At 42.6% G+C, this 20,113-nt stretch overlaps 1 protein-coding gene across 2 annotated transcripts in view; it reads left to right on the forward strand.

The window, feature by feature from the left end:
• Nucleotides 1-412: 412 nt before the first annotated feature.
• TFEB (transcription factor EB) overlaps nucleotides 413-20,113 on the forward strand; it is a 73,225-nt gene continuing 53,524 nt past the window's right edge. For both annotated transcript variants that reach the window (XM_083510838.1, XM_083510839.1), the window contains exon 1: nucleotides 413-700. The gene's annotated coding sequence lies outside the window, so the exon portion shown is untranslated. The remainder of the gene's footprint in view (nucleotides 701-20,113) is intronic.

A 20,113-nucleotide genomic window follows, 5' to 3' on the forward strand; every position in this document is an offset into this window, starting at 1 on the left:
TAGGGAGCATCTGTTCTGATCAGCAGAGTAGTCTGTCCTTTGGGGAGCTTTTGTGTTGACAATCATCTCCAAATTGCTTGGGAGTGGCAACATATTATCTTTTAAAGCATTAGTTTTTATAAAGTTATCTCATTTCAGTTACAGTGTTTCTTAAGCTGCCGTTTTCAAGTCGTGTAACATTCATTTAACAGCATCTCATTCACGACAGGGTGGATAATTGAGAGAAAACGAACGCGTAAAGAACACGCAAAACCGCGGGCGCCTGCCTACCGCCGACCCTGCGTGGGCGCTGCCAGGAATTGTTTTGAGAACGAGCGCGATTCCGCTTGGGAGAGGACCTCTCGGGAACTACATTTCCCGGCAGGCTACGCAAAAGGGGGCGTGGCCAGCCATGGTTGAGTGCTGCCCTCTCTTGGGTACATCTAGGAAGTTGAAGAGCGAGAAGGTGACAGTAAATGAGGGGGAGGGAGAGCTGTCCGTAAGGGGTCCTGGGGGGGGGTGAAAGCACCCCTGGCAGCGCACAGGAGAGGATTGCAACAGCTGGAACTACCTGGTGCCAAGAGAAAAGCCAGAGGAGAGCGGCGGGACAAGCAGAGGGCACCCAAGTTGAGCCGAGTTGGCCAAGTGGCTGGGGAAGTGGCGTGTTTTTCTCCCCCTCCCCTCCAGTGGCTGCGCAGCCGACTCTGACCTTCACGGGAGGGTAAGTACGCCGAGAGCGGGCAGACTCGGGACGCGCGTGCCACTTACAGGCAAAAAAAGCTACAATCTCCAGAGGCGCCGTCTGGGGCGGGCGGGCGTGTGAACTGCCCGTCGAGGTGGCGGCAGCAACACCCGCTGTGTGTGTGCGTTGGGGGTGGGGGATAAAATAAAAAATAACCAGAAATCCCCCGGTTGAGGTGGTTGGTGGGAGCGAGGCGGGAGAACCCTAAAGGACCCAGCGCTCCGTTTCACCGACGGGGCGCGCGAGGTCGCCTTAAAGCGGAGCAGGTGGAAGAGTGAGAAGGTGTCGAAGCGGGGGTCGCGAGTTTGTGTTTAGCCGGAAGGAAAGTGCGGGGGAGCGAGGGGGGGGGAAAGAGACGCGTCGTGGGATCCAGAAGTTTGTATGCGTAACTTGGGTCGCGGAGAAGGGGAGGCAGGTGCGGGTGGACCGTGGAGGGCAAGCAGCTCTCTCCGCCGTCTCTCCTCCCACCTACTCCTTTGCAAGAGATCAAGCCGGCTTTGGAGCCGTCACAGTGTGCTTGGGTCCCGAGTCGACTCTCGCCACCCCGACGGGAGGGGGGACGACGCCGATGACCCATTGCCGGGAACTGTCAATGTGTGTGGGGGGGGGGGGGAGGAGCGCGGGGGAGGGGAGAGCCGATGGCGGAACCGGAGAAGTCAAGCAGCAAAACAATTGGTGGGGGGGGGGGAGGGAAGGGAGGAGAACCGCTCAACTCCACCCGCTCCAAGGCGGAGAGGGGCTGGCGAAGGGCTGCTCACTTCTGCCCTCCTCTCTCTGCCTTAGCAGCAGCGCCGCCAGCAGCTTAGAGGGGAGCCGCCGGGGGGCCTCTTACGTAACTGCCGCTGCCGAAAGCCGGGAAAGTGCCGGCTGCTCCGAGCGGGGCAGCGGCGGAGTTTGCAAAGTCCGGCGCGGGGGCGGAGTCGGGCTGCGCTGGTTGCTGCGCTCCGTCGGCGCGCGCTGGGCTTGGGCGCGAGAGCCGGGCTTGCCTCGTTCTTGGCGCGAGACGGAAGTTCCCGATGACAAGCGCTGCAAGGCTTCTCATTAGTTTAATGAGCGCTCATTGTTGTTAATTTCCATGTCCCGGGAAGCTCCCACGTGCGCTGTCAGGAGACGGTGGCGCAAAGGGATACCGGGCGCGTCCTGCGAGCAGCCACCCAGTCCGCCCGCGGCGCTGTTTTGTAGCCAGGCTGTTTCCGTGTTGGGAAGAGGTGCCTTCACGTGTCTCACCCTGCAGGCCTTGGTCCGAGGCAAGAGGACATCAAGGCCTGTGGCTTCCTCCGGAGTAGGGTTGCCAACTTTCCTTTACTCCCTCTGCTCCAGTTCTTCCAGCTGTGGCCCAACCCAGAGAAATAAAATCTCAGGAGCAGGGGTGCCAAATTGAATAAAATATTGGGGGGACGGACATGTAAGCCCCGCATAACTGATAACAAGACGCGGTTCACACCCACCACTTGAATGGCAATGCCCATCAGCTTTGGGGGTCCAGCCCCCTCAAATATTTTAGGGGGGCTGAAACGACCTAGGCCCCTAGGAGTTGGCTTCTATGCGCAGGATAGGCTTCACCTGCTTAATTTATAGTCATAGGGCTGCTCTTCACTGGCAGTGGAGAAGGCCCAGTTTAAAAAGTGGAAGAAAGCTTAGTTCAAAATTTAGTTCAGCCAAATAAAATACAGCAAATCTGATAACCAGCACAAGTGTGTTTAGTATATAGGTATTATATAGAATGGGATATGGTACTCTCAGCACATTTCTTTGTGTCATGAAAACTTCAGAATTCTGCAAACTGCTTCTTTTCCTGAATAGTTTTGTAGTGACTTTCTGAACACTTTGAGGGCAAGTGCTCTGAGACCTGGCGACTTTTTTCCCCTTAACGCACATGGTAGGAACTGAACAGATGGCCAATGTGTGGATATTCCCTCCCCCTCTGTGCTGTTAATTTCCTCTATCATATTTGTTTGCCTTCATGCATGGCTGCCCTCCATCTCCAGCATGGGGGTTTGAGTGGGGCTGTGTTGACAGGTCTTTGCCTGCTTTTTCTCGGGCCCCTTGCTTTTCTTTCTGTTTACAGATGCTAGATATGCAGGTGACTCTGTATCAGACAAGCGGATCTGGCAAATAATGAGAGCGGTCCGTCCTTCAGAGCTCTTATTCCTTGGATGTAAACTCAAGCTGAGTTTCGTCTCTTGAATTAGAATCCATAGCATAGACTGTTTTTAAGTAAGTGGAAGGCTCTGCGGCCTCTGCCTCATCTTAAAAGTGAGATGGGGGGTTTTAGGTGACTGAATGTTCATACCTGGGGTCTTTTATAGACAGGTCCTGGATTTGGCAACTCTTACCGGGGCACCTTTATCTTTTTTAGCATTGGCTAGAAGAGGAAAGGTGTTTGCTATCATCTTGCTACAGCAGTAGGAGAAACTGCATTTGATTTCAAAATAAAAGATGACCCAACTATCCTATCAAAATGGCTAGAAAAAGCCACAGACTGAGATTGCCCCCAAAATGTCACATTCCTTGCATAAAGGCTTGAGGCAGATAGTGATGAAATGCTGCTGGTATGAACAGTCTCTCAGTCCACTTTCACACATGCTTTTTGAATTTTTGGCATCTTTAGCGAGAACAGAAAACCTACATTGGTAATAATAATAATAATAAATTTTATTTATACCCCACCCGCCCTGGCCAGAGCCGGGCTCAGGGTGGCTAACACCAGTAAAATTACAATAAAAACATAATAAGAAAAAAAAAGCCTGTCTATGCCATTTAGAAGTGCCTCTCTTCCACTTTTTCAAAATTCTGGCATGAACAGCATTCTCACATGCACACAAAATCAGGCAAGAGAGGCTCAAAGATCCATTTAGTGACATGTGCAACTATGGGTAAAGGAGCCCTTGTCTCAGACTGCCAGTGCCACTTTAAAGATAGCTAGACCCTGAACCCATAATAAGCTCTCTAAACAGCTGTGCCAATGCATCTTACTGAGATGGTGCACCACTCGTTCTTGTCGGCAGGAGCTAGGAAAAAGCACACCATGTGCACTAGGTGATTAATTAGCCAGAAAACACGTGACTGAGGCAACCATTTATTCCCTGTCAGTATCAAAGGAGAAATTCCAAACTACTACAAGGGAAAAGGAGCGGTGACTGTAAATGTTGAGTCATTCAGTGATACGTAGTTGGCAGGGCCTGATTTGATATCATAACATAAAAGCTTGCAGTTGCTTTTCAGCTCAAGTGCATAGGAAGCCTAGTAGTATATTTTCAACCCCAGTAGTAAAAGCTATGCAAGGCAATTTCTCTCAAGAGAGAAATTAAAGTTTTCAGCAGATGCCCTGTAAACTAAAAGTTTACGGTGCCCTCTCCTCTATTCTTCTCTGTATCCTTATCCTCTGCACTGTTCTGCTACTTTCTTTCATTAAAATAAGGAAATAATAACAAAAGTATGTGTGCACACGCTCATACACAAACACACACATAAATATGTTGCCTCTACACATGGAGACACATATGCTAATAGGCTGGGGAACCTGTGGTCCTCTTGATGTTGTTGGATTCCAGCTCCCATCATCCCCAGCCAGTATGGCCAATGGTCAGGGATGATGGGAGTTTGAATCCAGCCACATCTATAGAACAAGAGGTTCCCCACCCCTCATTTCACATGGAGGGTCCAAAGGTTGGCATTAGCTCATGCATTCTCTTATCCCCTTGCGCCTGGTGATTTCCTCCCTTCTTTCTTGGTTTGAGGCAAACCATACTTTGCTGAACTAGCAAGCCATGGTTTGCCCTTGTTTTGCCACAAAGGATTATAAATTGGGATGGGATCCTGGTTTGCAGGCCAAGCACAAAGAAGCGATGGGGGATGAAGAAACAATTGAGTTGATGGGTCCAGTCTGGCTCCCTCAAACAAAGCCAAATCACGGGTAAGCATTATGTTTGAACCATATCTGAACTAGTCATTTATTCAGTGTTCGTAAGTGCAGCTTGTGAGTGTCTGAAAATATGCCTTTCTTTCTGGCTACAATAAGTTAAAAGTGTGTGTCATGCCAGGGAGACTCTCACTACCACCTTCCCCATATTACTTTGTGGTTCATGGGATTGCAGTGTGCCTGGACTGTTCTCCACCATGGCCTCAGATTGTGGATGAGGCCATCATTTTCCAGCAATGGTCATAGGGATGTATTTACGGTACATTAAAGTAATCATTCCCTCTATTTCCAAAGTTCAGAGCTGAGTGTGGATACAGTCAGAAATTCAAAATAGCACCATCCACATACAGTAGCAGCAGTTTGGGAGGAGCCTCAATATTTGTAAAAGAACAAAAAAAAAAAAAAATATCACCAAGGGAGACCTTCCTTGCCCTCCTTAAGTTTTAAAACAGCCAAATGAGTACTGAGCATGCTTGGATGGACATGGAATGCTGGCTGACTGGTGTGTGTGTGTGTGTGTTTGTGTGTGTGTGTGTGTGAGAGAGAGAGAGACCAGAAAACAGGGGAGCATATGGAATGGCATATCCTGGAAAGGGCCATGGTTTGCTGGAACACTAAAGAGGATCATTCCATGCTGTAACATTTTGTTACTTTGGTTATTCTGTGGTATCAGGATATCCCTGCTTTGTGATCTATGAAACAGATGCTGTGGTTTCACTATATAACTTATTTAAGAGGTACTAAAGAGAATTTTATATTCATTCCTTGTAAGCACATAAATAGAATTTCCATAGTATGTATTAGTGATGCTTTCCAAGTGACATTGGGTGGCTAAAGTCCAGGGATTCTTCTTATCAGCAGGAAGCTGCAGGAGGGTGTGAATCCTAATTTCTTTTCCCCCCTTCCATGTGCCTTTGTTTTCATTCTATAGCAGCATTGCGCATGGTGACGTGCTTGAAATTTGGACTTGGTTTTCCCTTCCTTACCTAAGATTTATGCAACGGACAAAAACAGCTTGGCTAAGCGCGCACGCGCACACACACACACACCAGTTTTTCTCACCATTGTATTTTTTTTTTAAACTAGGGAAGAACCACATTGCAGGAAGTCTATCTTCTGTCATGGTTATTACTGCTGCTGCTCTCTGGTGGTGGCCATCCTTTATTAAAATTTCAGGACTGCAGGAACCTATGCAGTTTAGGGCTCACTTCTGAAACGAGGGGTAGTTGTTAAGGTTTAGAATAACCAGCAAGTCTCTTCAGACATCTGGCCTAGTATGGTTATGGCCTGGCTTATAAAGTGCTTTGGAATTCTGGGATATTTTATGGATTTCACCTTGACAGAAGAAGTCTAGGTAGAGACAGCAAATGAATGACAGTTGTGCACACACACTAATAATCTAGAAAGGCCCTGGGAATGCTGTTATGTAAGGGTGTCGTATGTCCAGAATTTCCTGGACAAACCTGGAACACTGCAGTCATAAGCAGTGTCCAGGAGGAAATCGACCCCCCCCCCCAAATGTCCGGGAGAATCCGGACGCATGGCAACCCTTGTTGGCAGTGTCGTTTTTGCTGATTTCCCTTACAAAATAGCTCAAAAATGTCAATTTCTTTTTACAATTTTGCCAAAAAAGCTTAACTTAATTGCCTTTAATGTGTGACACACAACTGAGAGACGCAAAACTGTTTTCATCCACTGGCTGGAGCAGTGCTAAGGTTGCAGCAAACGCTGTTGCAGTGATTCCAACATGGAACCCTTCGCAAGTATATGAGCAGTGTGGCATGAAGATCTCCTTCAGTTGTATGCATTGCATGGAACTTACATCACTTGTGCTGTGTGGGCTTTGGTGCAGCCTTCCCCAGCTTTTGTTCATTGCTTTAATGGCATTAGCTGAGTTTTCCAGAGTTGCTTAGCAGCTACCGCTGTATAGAGTATGTTTTTGGCAAGAAGCCTATGAACTGCTGACTTAGACATGAACATGGCATTTTGGAGTAAGTCATGCTAAGCCTCGCTGCAAGGAGCTGCAGCAGAGGCACCAGAAACTCAAGAATTTGTCACAGGACAGGCTTTCCCTTAGAGACATTTAATTGTTCATGAACATGATGGCTGAGGTTCCACAGGAAACGTGTTATCAATGCCGTGTGTGATTATTGTAGTGGTCTTTGTTAATCGCTATCTGATACACCAGTCTTTACCTCAGATAAACTACTGAAGAGCTTGCTCATACAATCAGGATTCAGTTTTGACACACAAGGCTTAATATGGTTCACGCTTCAATTAGTTTTGTAATGTGTGACCTTCATTGCCTGAAAGACTAATTCACATTAGAAACAAATTGTCCCCAGATTCTCCTCCATATGAATAAGGGTAAGCTGCTAACATAAATAGCAGGAGTGAGACTAAAAACCGATTGACCCCTCTCATGTGTAAAAAGGGTACATACAGATGCATACAACATGATTCACAATCATCTCTTTTCAATCAAATATACAACCTTGCTAAAAGGCTCATTCTGGGGAGCAGCAGGTGCTTCCTACTTCCAGTAGAAGTTGATTGTGTGAATTCTGATTGGTTAGCTTTTGTGACAGTCAAAGCAACTCTCCCAAAAAACCCCAATACACACATGATTGGCTTGAAAAACCAAAACTGAATAAATATTTAACTGGATAAATATTTCAGATAGAAAATAAAAGCCTACCTGAAAAATAGTAGAGGGTTGAAAATGTGTGTTTATGTACATCATTATAATACAGTGGTACCTTGGGTTAAGTACTTAATTTGTTCCAGAGGTCCGTTCTTAACCTGAAACTGTTCTTAACCCGAAGCACCACTTTAGCTAATGGGGGTCTCCTGCTGCTGCTGTGCCGCCGGAGCACGATTTCTGTTCTCATCCTGAAGCAAAGTTCTTAACCTGAAGCACTATTTCTGGGTTAGCGGAGCCTGTAACCTGAAGCGTATGTAACCTGAGGTACCACTGTAGTGTAATTTGAAGGGACAGCTGAAGGGGAAATGATGGGCTCTTCCAGAGGACCTGTTTATTGAGTATTCATCCTGATTTGCTTGCACAAAGCATTCATAGAGGTAGAGTGTATCCGGTCTTCATTGAGCATGTGTTATGACACATTTGCATAACTGTTATAAAACAATGAGCTTTCACCCTGATCCACTTGTGGGGTGTTCACACGGCTTCTCATTCGTCATTTGTTCATCTCACACTTTTTAGGGTATTTCTCCATCACTTTCCAAACTGCAAAACGTGAGTTAATTTTTGCTTAAAACAGATTTATTTTTAGTGCTAGGGCAACATCCTTTTAATCTAACTGCAGAAACCAATCTAACTGTGCTTGAATCTCTCTGCAAAAGTGTGACAGACTGGAGGCACCCGGTTCTGCCATTGCATGGGGTAACAACACAAACAAGTTTAAAAGAGGCTGCTGCAGTGAGTAAGGAGCCCTGAATCTTTAGGTGAATTTCACTAGCATTCAATCAGTCACCAAAAGCAGGTTGCACATGCAAGTGAGGGAGCATTTTTGTTCAGCCCTACTTTTCGTTGGAGAAGCGGGAACTTGAACCTGGGACATTTTTCAAGTAAATTATGCACTCTGCCAGTTAGCTGCACCCACTGTGACTTCTATAAAGAACTAAAGTATTTGAACATATGACAATAAGGAATATATCTGTTTGACTTCTCAACATGGTGGAGAGGGGAAAAAATGAATTGGCTGGCATTTAATTATTATTATTACTAGATTCAGGTAGTAGCCATGTTGGTCTGACACAGTTGAAATATATAAATAATAATAATAAAATAATTGTCCAGTAGCACCTAGAGACCAACTAAGTTTGTTCTTGGTATAAGCCTTCGTGTGCATGCACACGGAAGCTAATAGTATAAGTAATAATAATAATAATAATAATAATAATAATAATTTATTATTTGTACCCCGCCCATCCGGCTAGGTTTCCCCAAGAACAAACTTACCAAGAACAAACTTAGTTGGTCTCTAGGTGCTACTGGACAATTTTTTAATATATTATTATTACTGTAAGATTGTAAAGTTCAAGTTGTGTCCTCTTCATACAGTTTAGTGCCTGCCAGGCAATGAGTTTCGTGAGCCACAAAAGCATAGCTGTTGCACAATATTTTGATGTCTTCCCCTCAAGAATGTGATTATCTTTCTGAGATACCCAGCGTTCAAAGCCACAATCTAGTGTGACTTGGGAAATGCCATTCTTTTCTCAAATAGCAGAGCCCTGCACTAGCCCTACCATTAAGCAAAGTGAGGCACTGCCTCATGTAGCAGATGCTGAGGGATAGGGAAGGCCACCCATTCTATTATGTAAGAACAGAATACTGACAGTATAACACCAAGGGGAGTACCTGGCATGTCAGTTAATGATAGATAAGCCCTTGATTTAAACTGATCCTTTCCATAGATAAGTTATTAAAATTCAGGCTTATTTGATGAACACTGGGGGAAAAGAATACATCATTTGGCGGGAGTTGTTTTCAGTAAGTGCAATATTAGCTGTTTTTTATATTGGAACATCACCAAAATATTTGAACTAAAATTAGAATAAAGAAAATTAAGGGGATTGCCTGAAGTTCTGCCGCAGCTCAGTGACAGACCTTGGATGAAAACACAAGCTTCCTGTGTGTGCACCAGTGTGATGTCTTGTGGCTTGCTACACCCCACTATTTTCTTGGCCTCGCATACTGGCATTGCGCGAGGCCAGGAATGGGTTTTTCTGGTTTTGTAAGAATCCCAAACACAGAAAGTGCAACAGAAGTGGGTGAGTGGTGCTTTTCTGAGGATGAGTCATATATTTGGTTATGATGGCTGCTTATATACAAGTTCCAAATCTACTTTGTTTTGCGCTGGGAAATTTGCGGGGAACTTTACAGCAGCAAAAGCTGCAGGATTCACAATGAGACAGCACTATAGGGTTTTAAGGGTGAGGAAATGCAGCAGGAGAAGCTGAACTGCTGTAGAACTGCTGCCCTGGTAATTACTGCTATTATTACTAATAGTAATAATAAGTAATAATTATTACTAATAGTAGTAATATTATTATTAATTAATAGTACAACGGGGAAGGGATGGAGAGTGTTTAAGCAGGCAGCTTGATTCTTTAAAGAGGAAGACTGTCCATGGAGTTGCCCTAGCCACTCAGCTAATCCTTGGCTGTTGCAAGACATTGGCTCATGTTATCCACATTATATCAATCCACATGCCTGAGGTGCCACTAGAATTCAAGGAAAGTGGTGGCAAAACTCAGGTAGCTAGCAAGTGAGCCATGCCACATGTTCTGGGGAGATCCCATGCTTGTGTCTTTTATTACCATATTACTTTCTAAAATATACTTTAAATGTATTAAGAAATAGGAAATATACTAATTTCTAAGGATTTATATTAAAAATTGTTTACATTTCTGTAAGTGGTTGAGTATAACTGCAGTGAAAAGGCTTTAAATAATTCTAGTTGATGTTTCACGTATGTAGAAGACAATAGATTCTCAAAGTGTTAATTTCTTTGTCTAACTTCCCTTGACTAGACCATTTCCGTCAATTTTTATCATTGTGGCAAAAGACCAAATTTTATTAAACCGTTTTCTTTTGGAGTTGTCAGAGGATGCCATTTGTCTGCTTTCATCATTTGGACAGCAGTTAGCATTATTCCTAATATTTTTTTGGTGTTTTTTCTGTTAGACCCTTCCTAGCTTCCAGTAATTTATCTAGGAAAAATGATAGACTGCTTAAGCAGAAAAATCTCTATGCAATGTACACATGGGAAACATTTTATCTGTGTTTTAACATATTGTGTAGTGCACCTTCCCCCAGTGTTTTGAAAGCCTTTAAAGATTTTTCTTTCTGCTGTGTCCAGTTCTGTGATCTTGTTTCATTTCACCTTTGTCAGCTGTTCAGAATCAGGTTTACTCAGGTACCCTCATATGTTGTAGCTTTCCTGGGCCTCATTTCCCCCCATACTTAATACTTTTCCAAGTGACCATTCTGTAAACAAGACACCAGAGAATCATGGATGTGACATCAAAGTAGACTCAAAAGGGTGGGCCATTTATTCCCGACTCTTGTTACCTGCTGACCTGGCATACAAGGGATTTCCCCTTTTGGTGCATCTGTTTCCCCTTCAGTTATTTGAGAGGACGCTTGTGGGCTCTGTATCTGAGCAAAGGACCCCAGAATTGTACTATGGCAACCGGCATGCATAATGAAAAGGTCATGCTCCATATAGGCTTATATGCCTCCTGCGGAAATGCTTCCATCCAATTAATATAAAATTTGCACAGCAACATGGAAAAGAATGCAACAGATCCACGGCTAAGTGTATTAGTTTGTTCCATTCATAGAAGTTTCATGATCATGTACAGTATATCAGGGTTCCCTGCCCCCCCTTTCCCTTTGTTTTCTTCTAAAGGTGTGCACTTTATATTTTAGGCATACAGATTTTTCCCTCAAGTGTGAATGTGATAAAGAGGTGTTTGAAAACATTTATTATCAGAGGTGCACTCCTGAGAATAGGCTGTATTCCCTTATTGTGTATATTTGACTGCAAAATTAGTTTTGCTGCTATGTAATCAAGGCTATAGAGAGGAGACATGAAATCCAGGGCAAAACACAGGGTTGCATCCAACATGGTGTGAGCAGAGTTGCACTTGTGCAACAGGACTTCTGTTTCCTCTCCCCCTTTAATGATTTTGACAGTGGTTTTTTTTGGGGGGGGGGTGGAACTGGAGGGGACAGAATAGGAAGTTCTGTTGCACACATGGAATATATTGAAGTTAACAGAACTGCAGTGTCCATTGCATAGTCTTGGGACTATACATAGCGTGTTTAAGCGCATAGAATAGGAATAGAATAAATGTATGTGAGAAGAAGAGGCTATAGATATTTGGAGGTCATCACTTTTTCGAGACCTCCATTGGTTGTGTTGTTACTTAAAATCAGTTTGGTTTGCAATAAGATTGTGCTTACCTACAACTTGATAATGAATGAGAGGAGGAAAACCTGGAATGTGTTACCGAGACCTGGGTGGGTGTGCTGGTTGGGGTAGACATAAACCTGTGTGCTTGATGGAGTATCAACATAGGCTGGACGGTTGGGGCGGGCTTTCTGTGGCCTGTAAAGATTCCATTGCCAGGAGACCTCTCCGTTCTCTGAGGGCCTGAATCTGATATCCAGCCCAAGAGGTAGATTGTGACCGCTGCTGGTATACTGTCCATTCTGTTGCTCAGCAGCCTCCCTGACAGAATAGGCTTCCAGGCAATCAGTGTAGAGTTTTCAATAGGGCTTTCTCACAATCCCGAGCTTTTAAAAAATTATTTTTATTGAAAAGCCAGACCTCTTCACACATTGCTCCATGGTGTCCATCTGTTGGCTATGTTCCACTGAATAACTCAGAAGGGATCACAATGACTTCTTTGTATAAAATGGCTGAACCAATATGTTGGGGGTACAGCTTTGTGGGGTCACAGAACAATTGCCCACTGCACCCTTGTGTGTAATGTATGTAATCAGTGCTGGATTTATGTATAAGCTAAACAAGCTATAGCTTAGGGCCCCAATCTCTTGGGGGCCCCAAAAAAATTTAAAGAGAAAAAAACCTCGATGTATATTTCCAAAACATAAGATAAAAACAAATAAAATAACACCTACATACAGCAACAGTGTTTTGTGTTGTGTATGGACCCATTAGGTCCACAAATTACCATATAGCATATATTCAATAGAAAAAAAAGTGACAATTTGTTGTTGACAAAGGACAGCTGGATGTATAAAGGATCCTATTACCTTCAGTAGCTTAGGGCCTCATCAAACCTAAATCTGGCCCTGTATGTAATAGCACCAAAACACCCTCCTTGCTAGGACATAGTGACTTCTGTTCTTAATTGGGGAACAATGCACAGGTCATTAATAAGTTACTTCAAAGAACTGAGTGTTCTTGATCAAAAGATTCCACAACTTAAGGGAAATGAATAATATTGACTGCTAGGACATTCCTAGCTCTTCCTGACTGCTCTGGGTGCTTCACTCTTTTGACCTCTGAACCAGGAACTTCCCTTAAAACGTTTAGAAAGAGAAACAGTTTTGAAGATGGAATATATAGAATTGACCACTAGGGATGAGGGAGAAACTCAGTTCACTTCACTTTTTAATGTGAACTACCTACCGCTCCCTGAAACTATATTTGGACTAAAATGCATCTATACTTCGAAATCTGCAATTTTTGAAATTTTGCAGTGCAATTCTCAGAGCAAATAATTTGTGCATAAATGTGTATATTAGTGGAAGCAACATACAAAAAATATTAGAGCGAATTGCTTGCAAAAATACATATATTGAGACAAATATGAACTAAAATGCTGATGAATTTTCAAGAGAACATTTTATTGTTATTTTCATTGCAAACTGATGTGGAAATGTGCTGAACTGAATCTAGCATTGGATAAATGAGACATCTGAAACTGACATATTCATCCAAACCTATTAATCACACCATCTATATTCCCCTTGGCACTGAATGGTGTTTTAACTGTACCTCTTTGCTATGAGGCTAAGCCCTACCAGAGACAGAAACCAGAAACATAACCTGCAGAGTACTGAGGCAAGCCCATTCCCTCATTCCTTGTGGAATTTGAGGTCACTGGCCCGGATTTCACAGTAGTGGGTCATAGAAATCCAAAACGTTTGAAAGGTTTTCATTGAATGCTGCTTTAAAATTCATTCCTCCATTATCTCCTGCAGTAGAAAGACTATGGGAGTGGTTCTGGTTTACAAAGAGTAGAATTTCACAAGAGTAGAACTTCCATATTTGAACGGTTGCAAATAGCTCAAAAAGGAAAGGGCTGTTGTTTTTAAAAGAACTGTGAATAAAACTAGTTTTATTTCCTTATTTTAAAAATAAAATTGAGACTCAACATTAAGTTGCAATTGCAGTATCTCATGGTAGTTGGAATTGCAGAATCATTATTTCGTGTGCATTTCCTACACTATTCTACAGAATGCAGGGGATCTGAACTAGCTAATTGCCATTGCTAATATTGTGATATAAATGCCAGCCCCAAGTAACCTCTTTCTAATAATGTTTTATTTATTTTTCATTTTATTGAATATTTACTATTGAATATTAGTCAATATTCTCATGATATCCTGAGAGAGAAGTAAAAATGTGTACCTTTGGGACAACAAGCTAATTTATTGATGCAGAAACCATACAGCCTAGGGTAGAAATAAGAATACAGTTGTGTGCATCATGCATTCATCAAAACCTTAATCATTATAATTAATTTGCTGAATTTATACCCCCCCCATTCCACCTAAGGAGACTGGGGCAGCAAACAGATACACAATTTAAAAACAAAGCAGAACATTGTAAAACAGTCAAAGCATTCTAAAAATAATTACAATTTAAAACTTCTAAAATATTCTAAAAGCAATGCATATGGGAAAATACACATTTTAATAATTGTGCAACGAGAAACTGCTCAAGTACACATTGCAGATCAAAATACTTTTGAGTTAAAATGTTAGTCATCCAATGATAATCGGGGTTGCAAGGGGCAGTAGTCTTCCGTCACCAGATGCCTCGGTAAACAGGAATGTTTTCAAATCAATTTCCTCCTGAATGTTAATAATGATGGAGACAGGCACACCTCACTAGGGAGGGCATTCCATAACCGGGGAGCCACCACTGAAAAGGCCCAGTCATGGGTTTGTGCCACTGGGTGGTCCTGGTGGCCTCAATGGATGCTTTTAGGGTCCAAGGGCAAGGAGGTGCTGTAACTCAGGGCTGGGGACATTTTTAAGGGCTAAGGGCCACATTTCTCATGGACAATTTTATGGGGGCCGCATTCCAGTGGTGGGCGGAGTCAGAAGCAAAAGTGGGAGGGGGGATATGGATCTTACCTTTGTACAGTAGGTTACATCTCAGCCACACAAAAGTGAGAGATTGCATGCAGACCCTCCCCTCCATCCTCAAAACTTTCCATTCAGGTAAGCAAGAAGATTTATCAGAGTTCAAGGACACATTCCAGCCAGGTAAAATCACACAAGGGTGTAGAGGAGGGGCCCAGTAGGAGGTGTGGCCAGGACAGAGTCTCAAGGGCCAAACAGAGGCACGTAGGGCTGCGTTTGGCCCTCTGGGCCTGTGGTTCTTTACGCCTTCTGTAACTAAATCTAGGCTCGGAGTTGTAGTGAGATTTAGATGCTTGAGGCCCACAGGTGGGTCTTCAAGGCATATCCATAGTCTTCCTGCCTAAAGGTGGGTTTTGTGATGATCAAAAGCTTGTTACTCTTATCAGCAAAAGTGTGATAAGCATGCAGTCAAAGGTCACTCTCAATCTACTGTGGTTTGTTTGATTTTCTGGGACTAGCACAGCCGGGCCATTGGGGGAAAATAGATTTAGTGATCAAGTTCATTTTATTGGGTGAGAAAATTGTCCAGCTTCCTAAATCAACACAAATCTCACCAGCGTTAGGCTTTCCTCCCATGACAAAAACCTTAGGGGCTTAAATGTTTGCTTCAGGAAGCCATATGACACAGGATGGGTGAAACTGTTTTTTTGGCATTGTGGGTGCTGAAAGGAAGCCCATCCCTGTTGTTCCCCATAGCTGATGCTAGTTTTCCAATGCAAATAGGAATGGCTGTTTAAATACTGTCTCCTATGAACAGTGGGGTTATGAAAAAAAAGCTAATGATTTTTTTGTACATGAAGGAAGAAGCCAAGGGGTAGCATGAGCTCCCTTTGGGACAGCTTCTTTCTGAGGTGTTTTTTGCTGTTACTGCTATGAATTGCCAATGCTTAAAACAGAGCTTTCCTACTTCTTTTTTTGAAGCTGATTACAGGACCTCTGGCAGGCCCTGGTTTATCTGTTCATGACCTGACAGTGTTTTAACACGAGTCCACATTTAAAATTGCCTTGTGGAGTCAGACCCAGTTCCCTCTTGTCCTGCTTTCTGTTCTGAGTTCCAACCTGATGCCTTTAGGCAGAAGTTCATTTTGTTAAGCATTTTAAAAAGGGCTCTAGTTTACAAAGGCATTGCCACATGTTGTGGAAGGGAATTCCACAAGATAGCTTTCCCATTTTGTGAACTTGGTACAAAACACCTTTTTTGTGGCACTGAGCTCTTACGTCACAAGAAAGAGATTCCCCTTTCTTTTTGTGGGTCTTTCTTTTTCTGTATGGGTATTATTTAGGAAAATGCAGGAACAAAAGCAGACAGCTTGATTCTGAATGCCTGAAGATTTTTGTGGGTTGCAGCATAAATGAAACTACCATGGTAAAATGTTGTTTGGCGCTGCTAAAAAGATACAACTGAGGTCAGGTCTGCCACCATAATGGACACAAATTGTCCCTAACTAGCTCCAGGCTAGTGTTGCAGAAAGGATACTTGTTTGCACAAAACTATTCCACACTTTCTAGTGCAATTATCCCAATTCTTTTTTTAACTGCAGAAAGTCAAATAGGAAAAGTGATAGAAAATTGCACTGGAAAGTGCTGGGTAACAACTACTAGCCACAAAAAGAGGACATCAGGTCAAAGTAAAGCCTTAAATAACTTATGAAGTACCCAGTACCTGAAAGGCTTCTTCCTTCCCTACAGACCTTCTTGGGTGCTAGGCATGGCAAAGGGGGCCCTCTTGGTTATTCTTCTGTCTTTAGAACAGGGCACTTGCTGCCCCTAAGTTGTGGGACTCCCTGCCCATAGAAGTACGCCTGGTAGCTTCATCATATAGCTTCTGGTGAATGCTAAAGACATACCTCTTTATCATGGATTTTCACACGAGCTGTATATTTTTAGGACCAACCTTATTTTTGTGATCATAAGTTGTTTGAAACTATTTTTAACATGGTGTTTTAATGTTGTAACCTGCCCTGAGGGTGAAGGGTGTGTAATTAATGTGAATACTAATAATACTAATAATCAGTGCTTTTTTTCCAGGGGTACGCATACCCCTAAACATTTTGTGAATCTTAAGTTTGACCTCACTGAGGGACAGTATTTCAATATGAGTAGGATAATTAGAGTACCCCTAAACATTTGTTTAAAAGGAAAAAACCACTGCTAATACTACTACTACTAATAATAATAGCAGGCGATGTCATGCAACCTTCATGCAAACATGTTGGGACAATTAGCAGGTGATGTCATATAACCTCTGTGAGAGTTTTGTGTAAACATATCCATCTGAATGATCAACAAACATCCTGTCTGGAAGCTCCCTGTGCCTTTCACCCAAACTGCTATGTAAAGTAATGGGGTTATTGACCTGAATTGATTTGGCAAGATGAACAAGCCCCTATTGCAATGTTTGACCCACTTCCTGTCCCTGTTCCCTAACAAGAATTTGGGTGTAAATATATCTGAAATGAAACCTGAGAAGGAGGCGATGGGGGGGGGGAACTTTGGATGCTGTCCGGCATGATGGTGGGGTATTCCTAAAATGTAAAAGGTTGTCCCAGAAGAGCTAACGGTACCAAAATATTCTACAGAGTTCTTGCTACCTTGTTTTTCGGCAACCCGTGCCTAACTGACATTTGTAAATGTATAGCTGTGAGAAGAGGGCGTCAGGCTTAAGGTGAATTTGATTAGAGCATGGGTAGGCAAACAAGGGGCCGGATCTGGCCCAATTGCCTTCTAAATCCAGCCCACGGATGGTCTGGGAATCAGCGTGTTTTTACATGAGTAGAATGTGTCCTTTTATTTAAAATGGATCTCTGGGTTATTTGTGGGGCCTGCCTGGTGTTTTTACATGAGTAGAATGTATGCTTTTATGTATTTAAAATGCCTCTCTGGGTTATTTGTGGGGCATAGGAATTTGTTCACCCCCCCAAAAAAATCTAGTCTGGCCCCCCACAAGGTCTGAGGGACAGTGGACCGGCCGCTGCTGAAAAAGTTTGCTGACCCCTGGATTAGAGCAACAGTTGAGGTCTTTCAAGAAGTCACAGTCTGTCCTTTTCACTTGTTTATTATTGGGAATGAAGGACAGCTGCAGCCCCTGTACACAAGAGAGGGTAATACAACCATTATATAATTACATGTTGGTAGCCCTCCCAGCTGGGAACTGCGCATTTATAAATATTCTGCTGCCTAAGACTGTGGTTTGCTTTCTAAATAACCAAGGGAAAGCAAAGAGGCAGGCTATAATTTCAGGAGGACTGGTTTTACCTAAGTGAGGTATACACACACACACACACACACACACACACACACACACACACAGTGTTCATATAGCTAACCATCACAGTTTTGCTCCGGAAGCCACCATGGATGTGTTTCGAAGAGGCTGCATACATCAGTTTTTTGTCTGCCAATGAAGGTTAAGCTGCACTTTCATTTTGCCATTGTATTAGCCCAATTTAATACAGTGGTACCTCAGGTTACATACGCTTCAGGTTACAGACTCCGCTAACCCAGAAATAGTGCTTCAGGTTAAGAACTTTGCTTCAGGATAAGAACAGAAATCGGGCTCCGGCGGCACTTCAGGTTAAGAACAGTTTCAGGTTAAGTACGGACCTCCGGAACAAATTAAGTACTTAACCTGAGGTACCACTGAATATTGGTTAACCTAGATTATTTCAGAAGCTGATTTCTTTTGTTTGTCTTTCTGGCTTGAGATGAACTTGAAGTTTGCGGTCCTTAGTCTTAAATTTCATGTCCAGTTGGGATCATGGCTCCTTATGTTCTTTGTACAAAATAGCATTCACTCTATCATATCAGATGTGCATTCACAAGCCTTTCATGGTATGCACATGTGTGAAGTAGCTATTTTCTGTTGCAGCACCCTAGTGTGTGTACTGTACATGCAACAAAATGCACAAGTGTGACTTGTGCATATTGTTTCCTTTTACAGAACTGTTTTTATTAATATAGAATATTACAGATATTATGTACTTGTATACAAAATATCATATAGATGATAAAGAATAAATGTGAAATTTAAAATACTATTGAAAATATTTTATATATGAATATATCATCATTCGTCCCTCCCTACCTCATTTCCCTTCTTTCAATATAATTTATTTTCTTCATATCCAGGCAATCAGCTACTGTATGTATCATATATCTCTAATGATACATAAAGATTGGTCAAGTCTTGCCCTTTATCATTCCAATAAATAGTGAAACTCAATTTATCTGAAACTCTGGTTTTCCTTCAAATTATATAAAATCCTTCGGCTTTTATAGAAATGCTCTCTTTGAAGGGATTGATTACATTTGAAGCAGTCCCAAGATAGTGCAAAAGGAAAATGGAGAAGTGCAAAATCCAGTTCCTCCAATCTTTCTGATTTTGAATTGCCTTTGTATCCTTATTTTTACTGTCATCCTGTCAATTTCAGTGGTGATATAATTCTGATGTTTAATTTTAGGATAGCTGGGATGAGAATTCAGTAGTGGGAAGAAAGGAAAATTTCTTTCGCCTCCCACAGTGAAAAATATTGTTACATGCCAACCCAATCTCAGAGTGGTGAGAATATCCAGGGGTTCCACACATTTACCCAGATTCTGTTACCTTGGAATGAAGGTCAGCGGAGACAGTGATGTCTCTATGATATACGGTTTTATTTACACATATATGCAACCTGAGCATAAGATGGAGGGCCTCACACAGCATTAGCACTCCAACAGTATCTGTTTTTTCCAGTGCCATCAAGGTCAAGGAAGCCAAGATTGGGGATGGGATAAAATCAACAATTTCTCCGCTCCACTACATGCTGCAACCTTCTCCAGTGCCTGATAATGAGCTACTTTGAAGCCTGGTTGATCATTTAACTTTCTGCCCTGAGTTTATCCCTGCTCTTCCTTCCAAAAGCTGATTGGGTTTTGAAATCTGGGCTCAGGGAAAGGCCCAGTGTTCTAATTTCTTGGAAACTTGGTGGTCTGTAGTTGCAAGTAGAGAAATTTGATTCAGTTCACATTTAAAGGCAAATCTATCTAAGCTGAGTTTTCCAAAACAATACATGAATTGAAACACAACGCTCCTGCAAAATTTGCACTTCTCTGAATTTGGAAATTCTGTTCCCCAGTCGAGTAATGTATAACAACAACAGGAGCAACAACAACGACAACATTTTTATTTATTTATACCTCGCGTATCTGGCTGGGTTGTCCCAGCCACTCTGGGCAGCTTCCAACACAAAAACATAATAAAACATGAAACATTAATAGTAACAATCTGATTCAATATTAAAGTCACAATAACTTTAAAATAAACAAATTATATCAAATATATACATATATCAAAAAGCATACACAAGGGTTACGTGTGCTTAAAATGCACACGTTAGTGAAAATAACATGCAAAAATATGTTAAATTAGGAAAAAAAATCTTTGCAAAAAGGTGTATATTAGGGGGAATTGTCTACACCAAAATTCTGGTGCACCTTTTGAAGACTTTAAAAAATAATAGTTGGAAACTGACCTGGAAATTTGAAGAGCCAAAGT

Source organism: Podarcis liolepis (assembly GCF_965112155.1).
Source record: "Podarcis liolepis genome assembly, chromosome: 6".
NCBI lineage: Eukaryota > Metazoa > Chordata > Lepidosauria > Squamata > Lacertidae > Podarcis > Podarcis liolepis.